At 50.1% G+C, this 15,702-nt stretch overlaps 1 long non-coding RNA gene across 1 annotated transcript; it reads right to left on the bottom strand.

The window, feature by feature from the left end:
* Positions 1–11,663: 11,663 nt before the first annotated feature.
* Positions 11,664–14,204, bottom strand: LOC147341991 (uncharacterized). Its single transcript, XR_015157830.1, has 2 exons — positions 14,128–14,204; positions 11,664–13,519 (listed from the first exon to the last, which is right to left on the bottom strand). It is a non-coding gene; the product is annotated as an uncharacterized LOC147341991 (long non-coding RNA).
* Positions 14,205–15,702: the final 1,498 nt, after the last annotated feature.

The following is a 15,702-nucleotide window of genomic DNA, read 5'->3' as shown; positions in this document are numbered from 1 at the left end:
TTCCATCCGTCCAATGTGTCTCTTGCTTTGTGTGTATGAGAGCCTGTACTCGGAGCTATGGTGCCCGATGAAACTTCCTGTCAGCTTGTCAGAGAAGACAGAGTCCCAGAAACAATTACAGCACAAAGGAGGCTGACCTCAGTGCCACCGAGAGGTCCACACTGTTCCAGTGGTCTTAGGAGAGGGAGAAGATGACCGAGGGATTGGGTGGGGGTGTGCTGCCCATAGACGATGGTGTTTACACAGGCAGAACTGGGGAGGGGGCTACACACCCAGCGGTGTGAATTCAGGGCATGGTGGGAAAATGGGAGGTACACTGGATGAAGCAGCATGGAAGGACGCTCTCTTCCTACCCAGGATGGTGGTTGTGGTCACATCGCTGTCTCCGGGGTGCTTGTGATCCCTGGATATCCCTTCTCTTTCTGTAGGTGGGAGAGGAAGCTCCCGAGGCTGGGGCTTGCTGACTGAGTCATGCTCAGTGGTGCCTAAGCTCACCTTGTACAGAATCTGGGTCTCTCGCCCCCTATCAAGGTTCCATCAAAGCTGGGCTGGTCATTCGTACCTTCCTGGTGTCTCTGTGCCTGGCTGCTGCCTGTTCACCACCTCCTCATGGGTTCAAGGCAGAAGGTATAGCATGTGTGGGGCCCGGTCCCGTGGTTCAGTCTACAGCCCCAGGTAGGGGATTGGGAGGGGTTCAGTAAACTCCCAAGGGCCAGGAGCTGTTCCTTCGTGGTGGCCATGTTGGAGCCCTGAGCCTTCATCCCTGTTTGGGACTCCAGGTTCTGCCCCTGACCTTGGGTGGCTCCAAAAGAACGTGGCCTGAATGGAGTGGTTTCAGGCTGGGCCTGGGCAAGGGCTTGTCCTCTGCCCTCAAACCTTAACCAACCACTCCCCCAGCCTCCACAGGCTGATTCTAAAATTTCCTTCACAGGAAGAAAGCATTCAGGGAAGAGGAGTCCCAAAGGCCTGAATCTGAATCTTGACTCCACCACTTGCTAGTTGGTTGGCCTTGGGCCAGTGATATTTCCCGTTTAAGCCTCAGTTTCCCCACCTGTAAAATGGGGATTAATATCTACATTATGAGATGAGATGGTTGGATAACATCACCGATTCCACGGACATGAACTTGGGCAAACTCCGGGAGATAGTGAGGGATCGGAGGCCTGGCATGCTGCATTTCACGGGGTCACAAAGAGTTGGACGTGACTCAGTGGCTGAACAACAATGACGGCTCCACGACCTATGTTATACGATTGTTGGGTTTGTTTTTAATTGGAGGGAGACTGTTGGGATTTTAAATAACGTTTATAAGACCCTGAACACAGTACCAAGCACATAGTACTTAATTTGAGGGCCACCCCTGAGGGACCAGGAAGGCTGAGGAATCCCAGGAGGACGAGAAGGTTGCTGGGAGAAGGGAGGACAGAGGCGTGCCCTTTGGCCGGTGGTCACAGGCTGGAAGGGTTTCAGCCGGGTGGGTGGACCTCTTGAGGCTGTCCTTGGGCACTTGGAGTCTAACGGAGCCCAGCCAGTCACGCTGAGCCCACGATGCCAGGCAGGCTGGGCCTCAGCTGTCACCCCAAGTGAGAAAGGGAGAGGACACAGGATCATTCCGGGACCCAGGAGGACTGAGGAGTTTTTTCCAGCAGCTGGAGTCCTGGTAGCCCCGGCGAGATCCGGAGTGACTCCCTCGCCCTCTCTGCCCTCGACCCCGCAGCGCTAAAGGCACAGCAAGGAGAGTCGCCCCCTGCTGGTGGACCTCGGGAACTGCTTCTCTCGCCTTGACCGAACTGCGGAGTTTTGGAACCTTTCCGCCACTTGAACCCAGAACCCGGCACAGCGAACCGATTTGTGTGGACCCGAGAAGCCCCACAGACCGGACAACCGCCGTAAGGAGGCTTGAGGGAGGGGACCTCGGTCTGACTCGCTGTAACTGCAGGCTGATGAGACAGATGCTACGGTCCCCATGTCCCCTGAACGATTTTCTGCTCATCAAGTCTCTTAAACCAGGGTTGGCCGACTCAGATGCCCACGAGGGCAGTGATGTGAACGAGTGGGGTGGGCTAGATGTCGGCAGCCCTGAGCTCCGGTCCTCAGCGAAGTGCAGAGCGCATGTCCAGTCACCAGGGCCGCTCAGCACCAGCTGGCGTTGCCATGGGGATATGCAGGCTCGGGGTTGCCAGATCCTCAGATATTTTAAAAATAGCTTGAAATCTGGACTTCTGTGCGAAAATTTCCAATTGTGTAGGCGACCCCTCCTCCCACCTTCTGGAATCCCTTTGTCTTTTCTGCTTCTACCACCCATATCAGCCGCAAACTCCATCAAGTGATGCCTTGGAGAAGAAGGTAGGATTTCCTTGGGTTTGTTCTCACACCTCCTCCTTGCTGGCCCTCGGGATTGGGTGAGCAGGGCCTTCTGGAGTTTGTTCACTTGACAAATGTTTACCTAGAGCCAGCTTTGGGCTGGGTCTTGTGCAGAAAGGTGTTGAAGATGAGAAGAAATGAAGATGACACAGAGCATCACAGATCCACATTCCGGGGGCAGGGCTCACAGACCCCTGGAGGGAGAGTGGAGGCATCCATGGAGCCCATGCCAGGGTTCCGGCACCCTGAGGACAACAGCCCACAGGCTTGCCAGCTGAGCCTCACATCAGAGCCACGTGGTTCCCTCTTTGTAATTACCCATTGTGGGTGGGCTGGGTACCATACTGCACTCATTCTCTTTCAGCGTCTCTTGTTTTTGGCTGTACCATGCAGGAACATTTTTCCTGACCAGGGATTATAATCCGTGGCTCCAGCAGGGGAAACGCAAGAGTCCTAACCACTGGGCTGCCAGGAAAGGCCTTCTTTCAGCAAGTTTATACTCGCTGTCCCCAAGGCTAGCTCCTCCCTAGCTCCTCAAGTGTCACCTCCTTGAGGCCTTCCAGGACCATGTTGCCTGAAGTAGCATCCTTAACTCTACTGACACCTGCTCTGCCTGGCTTTATGCTCTTTGTAGCATTTATCACTGCCTGAGTCATGGGCTGGCTTATTATTTATCTCTCCTGACTCCAAACGTGAGGCCAGGAGGGCAGGGCCTGACTCAGACATATTTTCTGCTGACTGGGCTTATGGTAGGAGCTCACTGAGTTCTGGTTCAGAAGATGCATTCTGTCCACGAGTCCCCAATCTCTTTTCAGGAAGCAGTCTTAGCAGAGGTCATGTGCAGGCCTGGATCCCTCTTGCTGGGCCTCAGTCTCCTCGTCTACAAAATGGGCACAATGATAATGTTTCCTACCATCCGGGCTACTGAGGAGGGTGGGTGCCTGCATTGCTGTGATGTGGTAAGCCCAAACGAACCTTGTCACAGGGCATGGTGCCCCCTGGTCCTGCTGGGAGCTTGGAGCCCATCTCAAACCTCCCCTCCCCCATGGTGCAGTACTTTACTCTGCCCGCCTTCTTTCCTGCCCACAAACCTCACACAGGCCTGCTCTGCAGTTGGTCTCCCTCAATTTGGCAGAAGAGCTGAGCAAAAAAAAAAAAAAAAAAAAATGGTCTGAGCCTCCTGGAGCAGACGGTGAGGGAGAAGAGAAACCACAGAGGCAAGAGGGGGTGCTCAGAGCCTGAGAAACCCCAGCTCAACTGCCCTCTCCTGGTCTTGGGCTTCAGGTCTCCCTCTTGGGGATGGACATGGTAAAACAGAGCTTTACCAGGATGCAGACAAGGGCTAGATACAGCGGGGCTCCTGCATGTAGGTGACTTGGCAACGAGGACTGGTTTGATGGCAAAGACGCCAACAGCCAGATACACAGCTGCTTGGACAGGGGAGTGAACCTAGGGCTGGGGGTGGAGGGAGGAGAAGGGTCAGGGGGCTTCCAGCTGAGTGCATTTATATCTGCTGAGCCCACAGGGTGCAGAATCATGGATAGCTGTCCCTCTGGAGTAGAGGGACATTGGTGGCTCACCCCAGGGCTCTGACCTCATCTTAGTTTCATCACTGTTGTGGATGAAATTTAGAGAGGTTTATCAGGTTTGTAGAGAACCTAAAGCTGGGAGAGAGGGTATCTACAAAGGAGGACAGAACCAGAATCTAAAGTGACTGGAGGAATGAATGCTGAGCCTGCTGCTTTCCAGATATGCCACTTCAGACAAGTCACAAAAACCTTTTTGAACTCGGTTTCCCCATCTGCAAAATGGGACAATGCCACCTGCATTGCTGTGAGGGTCAATGAGACCAGCTACGTGCACCCCCCAGCCCAGGCACTGGCACACAGCAGGCCCCTGATAGCTGGTGGCAGCTGCTGTGATTAATGATAGTGTGAGCTCCTCAAGGACAGGGGATCTGTCTTTCTGTGCTGTATCCTCAGTGCCTGGTATGGCGTGGGCACCGAACAAATGTTTGTCAGATGAATGAGCAAGATGAAATCTGACGGGGATAAATGTCAGTTCTTGGACTCAGATCCAAAGACCCAGCTGCACATGGACGCAGTGAAGGGTGGAGGGGGGGTGGTGGCGGAGAAAAGGCTTAGCAACCAACAGCACATGGGAGAAAAGTTGAGGGGTTTAAGCCGATGGGAAATTTTGGTTAACATGAGCTGGCTGCCTAGATCAGCCCGGGGAAACTTGGGTGGTATTATTAGAGGCCTAACGCCCAGAAAGAGGGAGGCCATGGTGGTCAGCCAACCTCAACAAGATCAAGTGGGAATGAGGCCTCCAACCACACTGAGAGGTAGTTGAAGGAGCCAGGGCACTGAGCTTGGAGAGAGAAGTCCACCAGGCCCACGTGGCAGCAGGTGTTCAGACCTCTCCACCTCCACTGGCTCTGGATAAGCAGTGACTCTTAGGCTCAGTTTTCTCATCTGTAAACGGCGCAAGCCACAGGCTGGTGCCCACTGGGCCCCTGGAGAACAGCAGGACTGGGAACCCGAGCCTCTCCGGACTCAGAGCCCCGCCTGCCTCACTGAGCTCCTCTGTGGGTGGTTCCTGCTGGAGGGCGGCTGGCTGGGAAGCTGCACGTGGCCTGCGTCTGTCTCCTTTTGCAGGTTGGACGAAGAATGGCAGGGGCGACACCTCCCACCCCGACCTCCTCTCTTTCCTCCATCTGAGGCCGATCCTATAGTTGAATGGCTTTCTCCGCAGCCAGCTTCCCTCTCCTCCGCATTTTTCTGGGTGTGGGATGTGCCTGCAAGAAGCGGAGCTCCATCCAACCTGCTTTTCCCACAACAGCCAAGTGCCCGCGCAGCGGCGCCGCCTGGGAGGTTCTGTGTGCGCCCTCTGGTGTTCGCTGGTGGCATTGCGCTGAACTCAGCGCCAAGCACAATGGGGTTGGAATCAGACACCTTGATAGAAATCCTGGCCCTCCACCCACAGATGAATGGTTAAACACAGTGTGATGTACACACCAGATAGAATATTACTCAACCTTAAAAAGGAGGAAATTCTGATACATGTTACAATGTTTGAAAACATTGTACTGGGAATATTTCCTGGTGGTCCAGTGGTTAGGACTCCTGCTTTCTCTGCTGAAAGTGCAAGTTCCATTCTCGATGGGGGAACTAAGATCCCGCGAGCCCAGTGGTATGGTCAAAAAGAAAAAAAGTTGTACTGAGAGGAAAGGGCAAAAGTTGGGTTGAAACTCAGCATTCAAAAAGCTAAGATCATGGCATCCAGTTCCATCACTTCATGGCAAATAGAAGGAGAAAAAGTGGAAGCAGTGACAGATTTTATTTTCTTGGGCTCCAAAATCACTGAAGACGGTGACTGCAGCCATGAAATTAAAAGATGCTTGCTCCTTGGAAGGAAAGCTATGACAAACCTAGACAGCGTATTAGAAAGCAGAGACATCTCTTTGCAGACAAAGGTCTGTATAGTCAAAGCTATGGTTTTTCCAGTAGTCATGTACAGACGTGACAGTCGGACCATAAAGAAGGCTGGGCACCAAAGAATTGATGCTTTCGAATTGTGGTGCTGGAGAAGACTCTTGAGAGTCGCTTGGACTGCAAGGAGATCCAACCAGTCAATCCTAAAGGAAATAAGTCCTGAATATTCATTGGAAGGACTGTTGCTGAAGGTGAAGCTCAAAAACTTTGGCCACCTGATGCGAAGAGCCGACTCATTGGAAAAAACTCAGTTGCTGGGAAAGGTTGAAGGCAAAAGGAGAAGGGGGTGGCAGAAGATGGATGGTTAGATAGCATCACTGACTCAAAGGACACGAATTTGAGCAAACTCTAAGAGATAGTGGAAAAAAAAATAAGAGATAGTGGAGGACAGAGGAGCATGGCGTGCTGCAGTCCATGGGGTCACAAAGAGTTGGACACAACTTAGGAACTGAACAACAACAACAACAAGTGAAATAAGCCAGACACAAAAGAACACAAAAGATTCCACTTATAGGAAGTACTTAGAGGAGAAAATTCATAGAGCCAGAAAGAAGACCTCTATTATGGGCTACTAGGGGCTGGGGTAGGGGGACAGGGGAGCTATTGTTGAATGGACACAGAGCTTCTGTTTGAGATAAAACGTTCTTGAAATGAATAGTGATGGTCATATAACATTGTGAATGTAATTAATGCCACTGAATTGCACATTTAAAAATGGTTAAAATGGTAAGTTTTATGTTATGTATATTTTATCACAGTTAAAAAAGTACCCTCCATCCCCTCCTCCTCCCCTTCCCCCCGCCCCCCCCAAAAAAAATTCTGGACCTGCCACTTAAAGAAAGCTTGACCTTGGTCAAGTCACTTAAACTTCTCTGAGCCTCAGTTTCCCCATTTTAGAATGGGGGCAATAATGCCTGCCTCTGGGTACCATCTGGTCCAAGCCACCATTCTCCCTTGGCTGGAGGATTGCAAACAGCCTCCTCGATGGCTTTTGGGCTTCACCCTTAGCTCTCCCCTCAAGTATTTTTCACCTGAACAGCCAGAGTATCTAAAACTGTAAGTCCAATCAAGTCATTCTCCTGCTTACGATTCTCTCCAAATTGCTCCCCTTGGCTAAGAGACTGGCCCTGACCACTTCTCTCTCTGTACTTTCCATACCTTCTTCTCCCCACACTGTCACTCCCTGTTCCTTTGCGCTCCCAGGCCCTTGGCTTTGCTCTTTACTCTGCCTTGAACCTCATTTTCCTGACTGTCTGGTGTTGCTACTTAGGGTCTCAGCTCAAAAGTCACTTTTTCTTCCTGAGAGCCTGACTTCTTACCACCCTGATGTTGCCTTGCCTCCTGGTCTTACCCTCATCACCTCTATCCTGTTTTATTTTTCTCTTCATAGCACCTGCCACTGTCTGAAATGGTCTTATCTTCTTCATGTAACTGTTTTTGTTTTTTTTTTTTTCATGTAACTCTACAATACAAGCAGGAACCAGCTTAATTTTTCTTCCACCACCATCCTAGCACTAGCTCTGTTTCATCTCTCTTCCCCCTCCTTGAAAGCATTTCAACTAAATAGAGCTTTACCAGTTTCTTTCAGGTAATAGACCCATTTCAATTTCAGGCTTTAAAAAGTCAGATTGTTTAGGAGATGTACATTGAATGATCTTGGAGTGACGTGTCGTGATGTCTGAGGCTTGCTTTCAAAGGGTTCAGTCAAACCATGTCATACAACACACAGCATAATGTCAGCGATTTTTGAATCCAAGTGGTGAGTGCATGGGTTTATTGCTCTATTCTTCTGGCTTTTCTGTGAGTTTGAGAATTCCTACCAAAAATTGGTTTAAAAAGAAACTGGTTTTGCCAAGTTAAAAAACAAGCCAACGGTGACCAGGGTTCAGCAGGGCAGGGGACTGGATTCACAAATCAGTTCATGGCAGGGACTTCCTTGGCGGTCTAGGGGGTTAAGTAAGACTCGCCCTTCCAATACAGGGGCCTCAGGTTTGATCCCTGGTCAGAGAACTAAGATACCATGCTCTGTATGCCAAAAAAAAAAAAAAATCATGGCAAAGATAGAGAACAGACTTGTGGTCAAGGGAGAGGCATGGACTGGGAGTTTGGGGTTGGTTGATGCAAGCCATTACATTTAGAATGGATAAACAACACGGTCTTAATGTGTGACACAGGGAACTATACTCAACATCCTGTGACAGACCATAATGGAAAAGAATATAAAAAACAATGTAAATGCATGTATGACTGAGTCAGATTGCCATAGACCAGAAATTGGCACAGCATTGTAAATCAACTATGAACGTGAAAGTTTTAGTTGCTCAGTTGTGTCCAACTTCTTGCTACCCCAGGGACTACAGACCACCAGACTCCCCTGTCCATGGAATTCTCCAGGCAAGAATACTGGAGTGGGTTGCCATTTCCTTCTCCAGGGGATCTTCCCAACCCAGGGATTGAACCCAGGTCTCCCGCATTGCAGGCAGATTCTTTGCGATCTGAGCCACCAAGGAAGAACTATCAGATCAGATCAGATCAGTCGCTCAGTCGTGTCCGACTCTTTGCGACCCCATGAATTACAGCACGCCAGGCCTCCCTGTCCATCACTAGCTCCCAGAGTTCACTGAGACTCACGTCCATTGAGTCAGTGATGCCATGGGGACGATAGAGGAAGAACTATACTTCAGTAAAAAAAAAAAAAAAATTTAAAGTTCATGGCAAAGAAGCCAGATTGGCTCAGGTCCCTGGTCCTGCCTGGACTCAGCCTCACCCTCTGCTCCTCCCACCCCATCAGAACCGGCCAGACCTGGTCTTAATTTTTGCTGAGTTGAGTCAGCTCAACCTGGAGGGTTAACCTGGAAAGGAAGATGGTCCAGAAAGCAAGGCTAAGCAGAGAGTGGGTGAGAGCACGTGTGCATACCCGTTTGTGCACACGTGTAATGTGTGCAGGCATGTGTGTGTGCCTGGTGCTCGTGCAGACGTGTGCCCATGTGTGCATATGTCCTGCCGTTGTGTCTGTGGTGGCTAGTTTGCAGGGACTGAGGCAGGGCTGGGCAGAGGAGGTGGTTTGAGGGGTAGTGAATGTTTGCTGTGGCTGTGTAAGGGCAAACACGAATTAAAAATACGAAAGAGCTTAATTCTTCCTGAAGGGAAAAAAGGGAAAAGACTTCCCCTCCCTTTTCTTAGAACATTCAGTTTAGAAACCTTATAATTGTAAGCTCTGCCTCTTTGAAATGTATGTAAATCTTTTCAAAAGCTAAATAAGCCCCTTGCCAGTTTACCATCCCAGGAATGTTTCTTCAGGGAAGTGGAAAGTGAAAGTGTTAGTCACTACTCTTTGAGACCCCATGGACTGTAGCCCATGGCCAGGCTCCTCTGTCCTTGGAGTTCCCCAGACAAGGCAAGGAGCCTGGAGTGGGTTGCCATTTCCTTCTCCAGGGGATCTTCCTGACCCAGGGATGGAACCCAAGTCTCCTTTCAGAGTCTTTACCATCTGAGCCATCAGGGAAGCCAAAGAATACTGGAGTGGGTAGACCATCCCTTCTCCAGGGGATCCTCCCAACACAGGAATCAAACCAGGGTCTCCTGCATTACAGGCAGTTTCTTTAGCAGCTGAGACACCAGGGAAGCCCTCAGGGAAGTGGATGCCCTCTTTTGGAAATGGAGTTGTCCCGGGACTCAGCACAGCCACCTTCCACTTTCTGTGGGAGAGCAGAGTCTAACTTGACCTAGTGCCTGGCTCCAGGTTGCAAGCCTACCTCCTGTCCTCAAGACAGGAGCAAGCAGTTTTCCTCTGCATAAAAGCAATTATTAATAGCAAACACAGGTAGCCACTGTAATTGCCAGGAGAATGTAGCAGGAGCATGACAATGGTGCTGTCCAGACCTCCTGCTGGAGGGTTAGCTGTGGTTGATCTTGAGAAGATGTGAGTGAGGGTGGTTATCTGCCTGGCTATGTGAGAGGATGGTTGGATGGCATCACCGACTCGATGGACATGAGTTTGAGCAAGCTCTGGGAGTTGGTGATGGACAGGGAAGCCTGGCTGCTGCCTTTCATGGGGTCGCAAAGATTCGGACACGACTGAGCGACTTCTCTGAACCGGTATGAAAGGGCGAGGGTTCTTTGTAACCTCTTAGTGAGTCGCCTGTGATGTGTAGCACGTTCTGGTCCAACGCTCATTCCATATAAAACTTCTTGCCCTCCCACTTTTTCGGAGGGGTTTTTCTGGGTTGGCAGATCTTGTCTTTAAGTTTGTACTTCCCCAGCAGGTGTCTGGGCGCCCTCCAGGTTTTGGTCAATGCGTGTGCATCTTTTCCAGACAGAGGTGGCAGGAAGTCTCCCAGTCGGCCTGGGCCCCCTGGACCACTGGGGCCTCCTGGGGTCAGCCGTCCTGGAGGCAGGCACCTCTCTTGGAGGGGATGGGGGCACCTCGCCCAAGGAAAGGGGGCGGAGTCTGAGGATTCACAGCGACCGCAGCTGACCCTCGGCCGGCCTTGGGGCCCCGGAGAACACCTGCCTGTGGAATCGCAGAGACTGAGCGGTGAGAACGGCCACCTTGCAGCCTACGTTGGGGCGCTCGCTGGGGAGGGCGCTTTGCTCCAGCCTGAGCTCCGAGCCCGCAGCCCCTCCCTCATCCGGAGCCGCCCCGGGCTGGCTCCACAGCGACGCCGTGTGGCCGAGAGAGGGAATCGAGGCGGGAATGCTGCTTCTGCCGGCTCCGGAAAGCCAGACTGACCGCCGCCCTCCGTCCGCACAGCGTCAGCCTTTGGGACAAAAGGATGATAAGGCAACCGGGGGCTTGGTCAATCGACTGGGGGAAAATAGAAGTTATCGTCTAACAGTTCCCCAACACCGACGAGTTATAATGCAGTAGGCATCCCTGAGCCCTTCTTCATCCCCAGTCCCCACCTGTATGGGTCTGGGGTAGGGAAGGCATCAGGGTGTTTGTTTCCCATGGGATGGGAGGGAGGTGGGAGGCCGATTCAGGATGGGGAACACATGTACACCCATGGCTGATTCTTGTCAATGTGTGGCAAAAATACTACAGTATTGTAGTGACAATACTGTAAAGTAATTAGCCTCCATTAAAATAAATAAATTTTAAAAAAGGCTTTGATTTAAAAAATATTTATTATTATTATTATTTTTTTTTTATTTAACTGTGCTGGGACTTAGTTGTGGCATGCAGGATCTTTAGTTGCAGCCTGTGAAATCTAGTTCCCTGACCAGGGATCTAACCTAAGCCCCTTGCACTGGGAGTGCAGAGTCTTAGCCATTGGACCTCCAGAGAAGTCCCCACATTACTTGCTAGTAAAGACATAGACTGGTTAGTGGCTTGTCTCTTAGGCTGTGTTAGAATGTCCCTGAGACAAACGTGGCAGCATCTCACAGCTGATGGCTGCATCACGAGTCCAGGAGCTTCCCAGGCAGCTCACCCACTTCCCCACTCTCCCTCCATCATAACTGGTTCTTTCTCTGTCATTTTTTCAGGAAGTACCTTGCACACAGAGAGTCAGGGAAGTGGGGCCCCTGACTGGGTAATGTGGTGGACCCTAGGGACACAGGCAAGTGAGGGTTGGACCTTCCCAAGGGAGAGGGTTCTTCTGCTGTGTCTAAAGGTTCTGGGTCCAGAGAGCAGATGTTCATGGCACAGGGATGACACATGGGTAATACCTTGGGTACCGGTTCCTGTTGATTAGTGCATGTTGGGAAGGATTCCCTCATGATGCTTGTTGGGTTATAAGGGCAAGAGTGGCTGATTGATTGCTGTGTGTTTCCTATTGTGCTGCAACAAACGACTCAAACTTAGAGGCTTAAAGCAACGCGAATTTATTATCTGGAGGTCAGAAGTCCACAGTGGGTCTCACTGGGCTTAAATCAAGGTGTCAGCAGGGCTGCACGCTTTTTGGAGGTTCTAGAGGAGAATCTGTTTCCTTGCCTCTTCCATCTTCTCGAAGCTGCCACATTCCCTGGCTTGTGGCCCCTCTCCATCACTTGCATTGCTCTGACCCCTGTTTCCATGACAACATCTTCTCTGACTCAAATGCCACCTTCTTATAAGGCCCCTTGTGATTACATTGAGCCCATACAGTTCATCAGGGATTATCTCCCCGTCTCCAGACTGGCGAAATTCTCTTTTGCCATGAAATGGAGCAGGACCCTGTGGCCCTCCCCCACAACCCCTCCACGTCCTTTACCTGCCTTTCGTCTGTGGAAAAACTTTAGCCAAAGAATAAATTTAAGCAGAGAAGTGAGAAAATGAAGAAACAAAGGAAAATCATCCAAAACTAAAACTAGTTTAATCAAGGACTTTTAGTTCCTTCTCAAGGGCTATAGATAATATTCTGAGCCATATCCTGTGAGCTGTCTTGTAGATACTGAAACTTCCATCAGATGGAAGAAGTTAATCATGACCAGACTATAGCCATGACAGAAACTGCCTCAAATTCTGAGAACTGGCCTCAAAGAAATGGAAACAAACTGACCTCAGAACTGAAGATTAACTGTACTTGAAACAATCAAGATGACTCTGGTCATAGCACCGATAACCAGTTTCAAGACGACTGGCAGAGCTGACTGTGCTGTTTCTGCATTTAGCCCCCTCCCTCTGCCTGTAAGAGCTGATGTCCACTGGTTGTGGGGAGGAGGGGAGTTGGCCTTTGGGCAGAAGTCTGCCCCCCTCCCACCCCTGGTTGCCTGTATCCAAAGTAAAGCAAACTTTCCTTTCTACCAGGTTTGCCTCTTTATTGGTTTCTGAGTGACAAGTGGCTGAACCCCACTTCCAGTTATGTTATCGAGTCCAAACTTGCCCTGCTGGCCGCACAATAAATGAGTGAGTCTGAGATGAGGTGTTGGACTGGGAAGGGACTTTATTCGGGAGCCGGCTGACAGAGAAGGTGGCAGGCTAGTGCTTCAGAATAACCATCTTGTCAGGGCCTGGATGTCAGATTCTTTTATGGATCAGAGATGGGGGGAGGTGAGGAAACAAAGTAAAAAGCCCATTTAATTCCCGCAAATGTCTCCTAGAATGGCAAGCCTCAGGTAGGGGGATGTGTCCGTTTCATTTCCTTACAGTCATTTCATGGGTGTGGAATGGAATATCTCTTGTCATATCAACAAACAAAGATGTCACATCTATCTGTGATTCAGGCCTCCCCAAATGCGAATTTCTGGGCTGCTCAGGTAAACAGAAGACCAGGGGCACAGAGTTCAAGAATGTCACAGTCCTTCACAAGTGGGCAGGGTCAGGTTATCTCCCTGAGGCAGGCCATTACTTGTTGTTCAGTTGCTCAGTCTCATTGGACTCTTTGTGACCCCTTGGACTGCAGCACGCCAGGCTTCCCTGTCCTTCACCATTTCCTGGAGCTTGCTCAAACTCATGTCCATCAATTCGGTGATGCCATCCAACCATTTCATCCCCTGTCGTCCCCTTCTCCTCCTGCCTTCAATCTTTCCCAGCATCAGGGTCTTTTCTAATGAGTCAGCTCTTTGCATCAAGTAGCCAAAGTATTGGAGCTTCAGCTTCAGCATCAGTCCTTCCTAAGAATATTCAGGATTGATTTCCTTTAGGATTGACTGGTTTGATCTCCTTGCAGTCCAAGGGACTCTCAAGAGTCTTCTGCAACATCAGTTCTAAAGCATCAAAGGCAGGCCATTATGTATGCCTACAAAAGCGGCAAGATAAGGGTTAAAGTCACAGAAGCAGATCCAGTGTAAGTTTAAAATTAACCCTTCCTGGTTACAGTTACAGCAACATATTCACAGGTTCTGGGGATTGGGATGTAGCATGCATGCACACACCTAACTAAGCATGTTGATCCTAAGACAAAGGTTTGAGTGCAAGTGGTTTATTCAGGAAGTGATCCTAAGACACCCAGCACGGCAGTGGGGAAGTGGCATAGGGAAGGGAAGGGAAAGGGGAATGATAAAGGATGCATCATCAAGCCAGATGCCCCTGTGGACAACTGGAGCTGGACCTCACTGGGGAGCTGAGTGAGACAGGATGGAGCACACCCCTCATCCTGGCTGGGGGAGCTGGAGTATTTTTACTTGAACTCTGGGCAGCCATGGATTGAGGGCTGTTGTACAGTGGTTAATTCTCCTGCACTTCCAGCCTGTCATACTTGGGCAGAGCAGAATCTAGTGACCAGGAAAGACCACTGGCAAAGAGATGCAGGTGCTTTTAGGACGTCGACTTAAAAAATATTCACAATCTAAAAGTTTTTTATTCAGTGGGAATTTTTCAAGCCCAGGAGGCAGCATCCCAAGTTACCTTGAGAGAACTGCTCCGAGGAGGTGACGGGAGGAGCCAGGTTGTAGAGAAGTTTTGCAACAAAAGGCAGGTAGTCTGAAAACCAAAAGATTATTGTTAATTAAAGAAAACCAGATATCCCAAGTAAAAGGCATTTAGTGCTTTTCTATGTATGGGAAGCTGCAAGAGTTTGGGCTCACTGAAATAATTTCTTTCATATGCACCTCAGTTCTCTGGGGCCAGCATCCTGTTTTCACATTCTGAGCTTCCTTTCCTTCGGGCTGACCATGGGGAGTGGCTGTAGTCTGATGGCTGCTAGATAGCAGGTATTCTTCTCTTTCCTGTGTTACCTTGGGGCTCACAGGCTCACACTGGAGGGCTGTAACTCTGATGACTATGGCATCCATGTTTACTGATATGGCAGGAAATATTCCACTTCTCAAGGAAGTCTGGTTGTCAGTCACTGAAATGATAAAGGCCGACGGGATGTGGTCTGGAAGTTGACAGCCTCTGCTGCTCCATCACAGGTATGGGGGGAGGGGGTAGTGACAGCATAGCAAGTCCTTGTCCTTCTCTATGAGGGGCATGTGGCCAGGGCCATTGGGCAATCAATCCACTTGCTTTGCTCAATAGGTGGGTGGCTAGCCAAGGGCACACCACCTTCCCCTCCTTCAGCCTGTTCACAGCCACATTCTCCTTGGACCTCCTAGGAAACTGAGAGCCCTGATATTGTTACATGGAAGAGCCAATTATGACTCCAGTTTGGATCTGTTACTTTAACCTTTGCTTCCCCAAAGGATACTGTTTATACATAGTAGCCTGCCTGGGGAACCCTGACCCTCTGTCTGAATGTTAAACCAAAGTGCCTTTGTTTAGAACTCTGTCACCTGTATGTGGCTACAGAAAGAAAGACATTAACAATTCCCTGCCTGAGGCTTGCCATTCTAGGAGATATTTGCTAGATTGATGGCCTTTTTGCTTTATTTCTTCACCTCCCCCACCTCTGTTCTGTAAAAGAACCTGGGATCCAGACATCATAAGATGGTTATTTTGAGACATTAGTCTGCCATCTTCTTGGTCATGCGGCTTTCTGAATAAAGTTGTACTACTTGAGTCAACACCTCCTTGTATTTAAGCTTGGACTTGGTATCAATATGACTTTTGCTCACTCAGAAGTCAGGGTGAAAAAGCTTCCCTTCTAGGACCCAGCTGAGGAGGGAGGGAGTCTGGTGGTGGTGGTGGGGATGTTGTGGAGAGATGTGTGAAGAGGTTGTATTGCTGGTTATGAACAGCATTTCTGAGAGCAGGGAAGCTCTCTCTGTCTGTGCTGTGCTGTGCTTGGTCGCTCAGTCATGTCCAACTCTTTGTAACCGCATGGACTGTAGCTTGCCAGGCTCCTCTATCCATGAGGATTCTCCAGGCAAGAATACTTGAGTGGGTTGCCATGCCTTCCTTCAGGGGATCTTCCCAACCCAGGGATGGAACCCAGGTCTCCTGCATTGCAGGTGAATTCTTTACTGTCTGAGCTACCAGGGAAGCTCAAGAATACTGGAGCGGGTAGCCTAACCCTTTTCCAGGGGATCTTCCAGGTTCAGG

Source organism: Bos grunniens, chromosome 29 (genome assembly GCF_055505025.1).
Source record: "Bos grunniens cultivar Pamir isolate PY7600 chromosome 29, Bosgru_T2T1.0, whole genome shotgun sequence".
NCBI lineage: Eukaryota > Metazoa > Chordata > Mammalia > Artiodactyla > Bovidae > Bos > Bos grunniens.
Note: the sequence above shows the minus strand (reverse complement) of the source record. Positions and strands in the feature narration are given on the sequence as shown.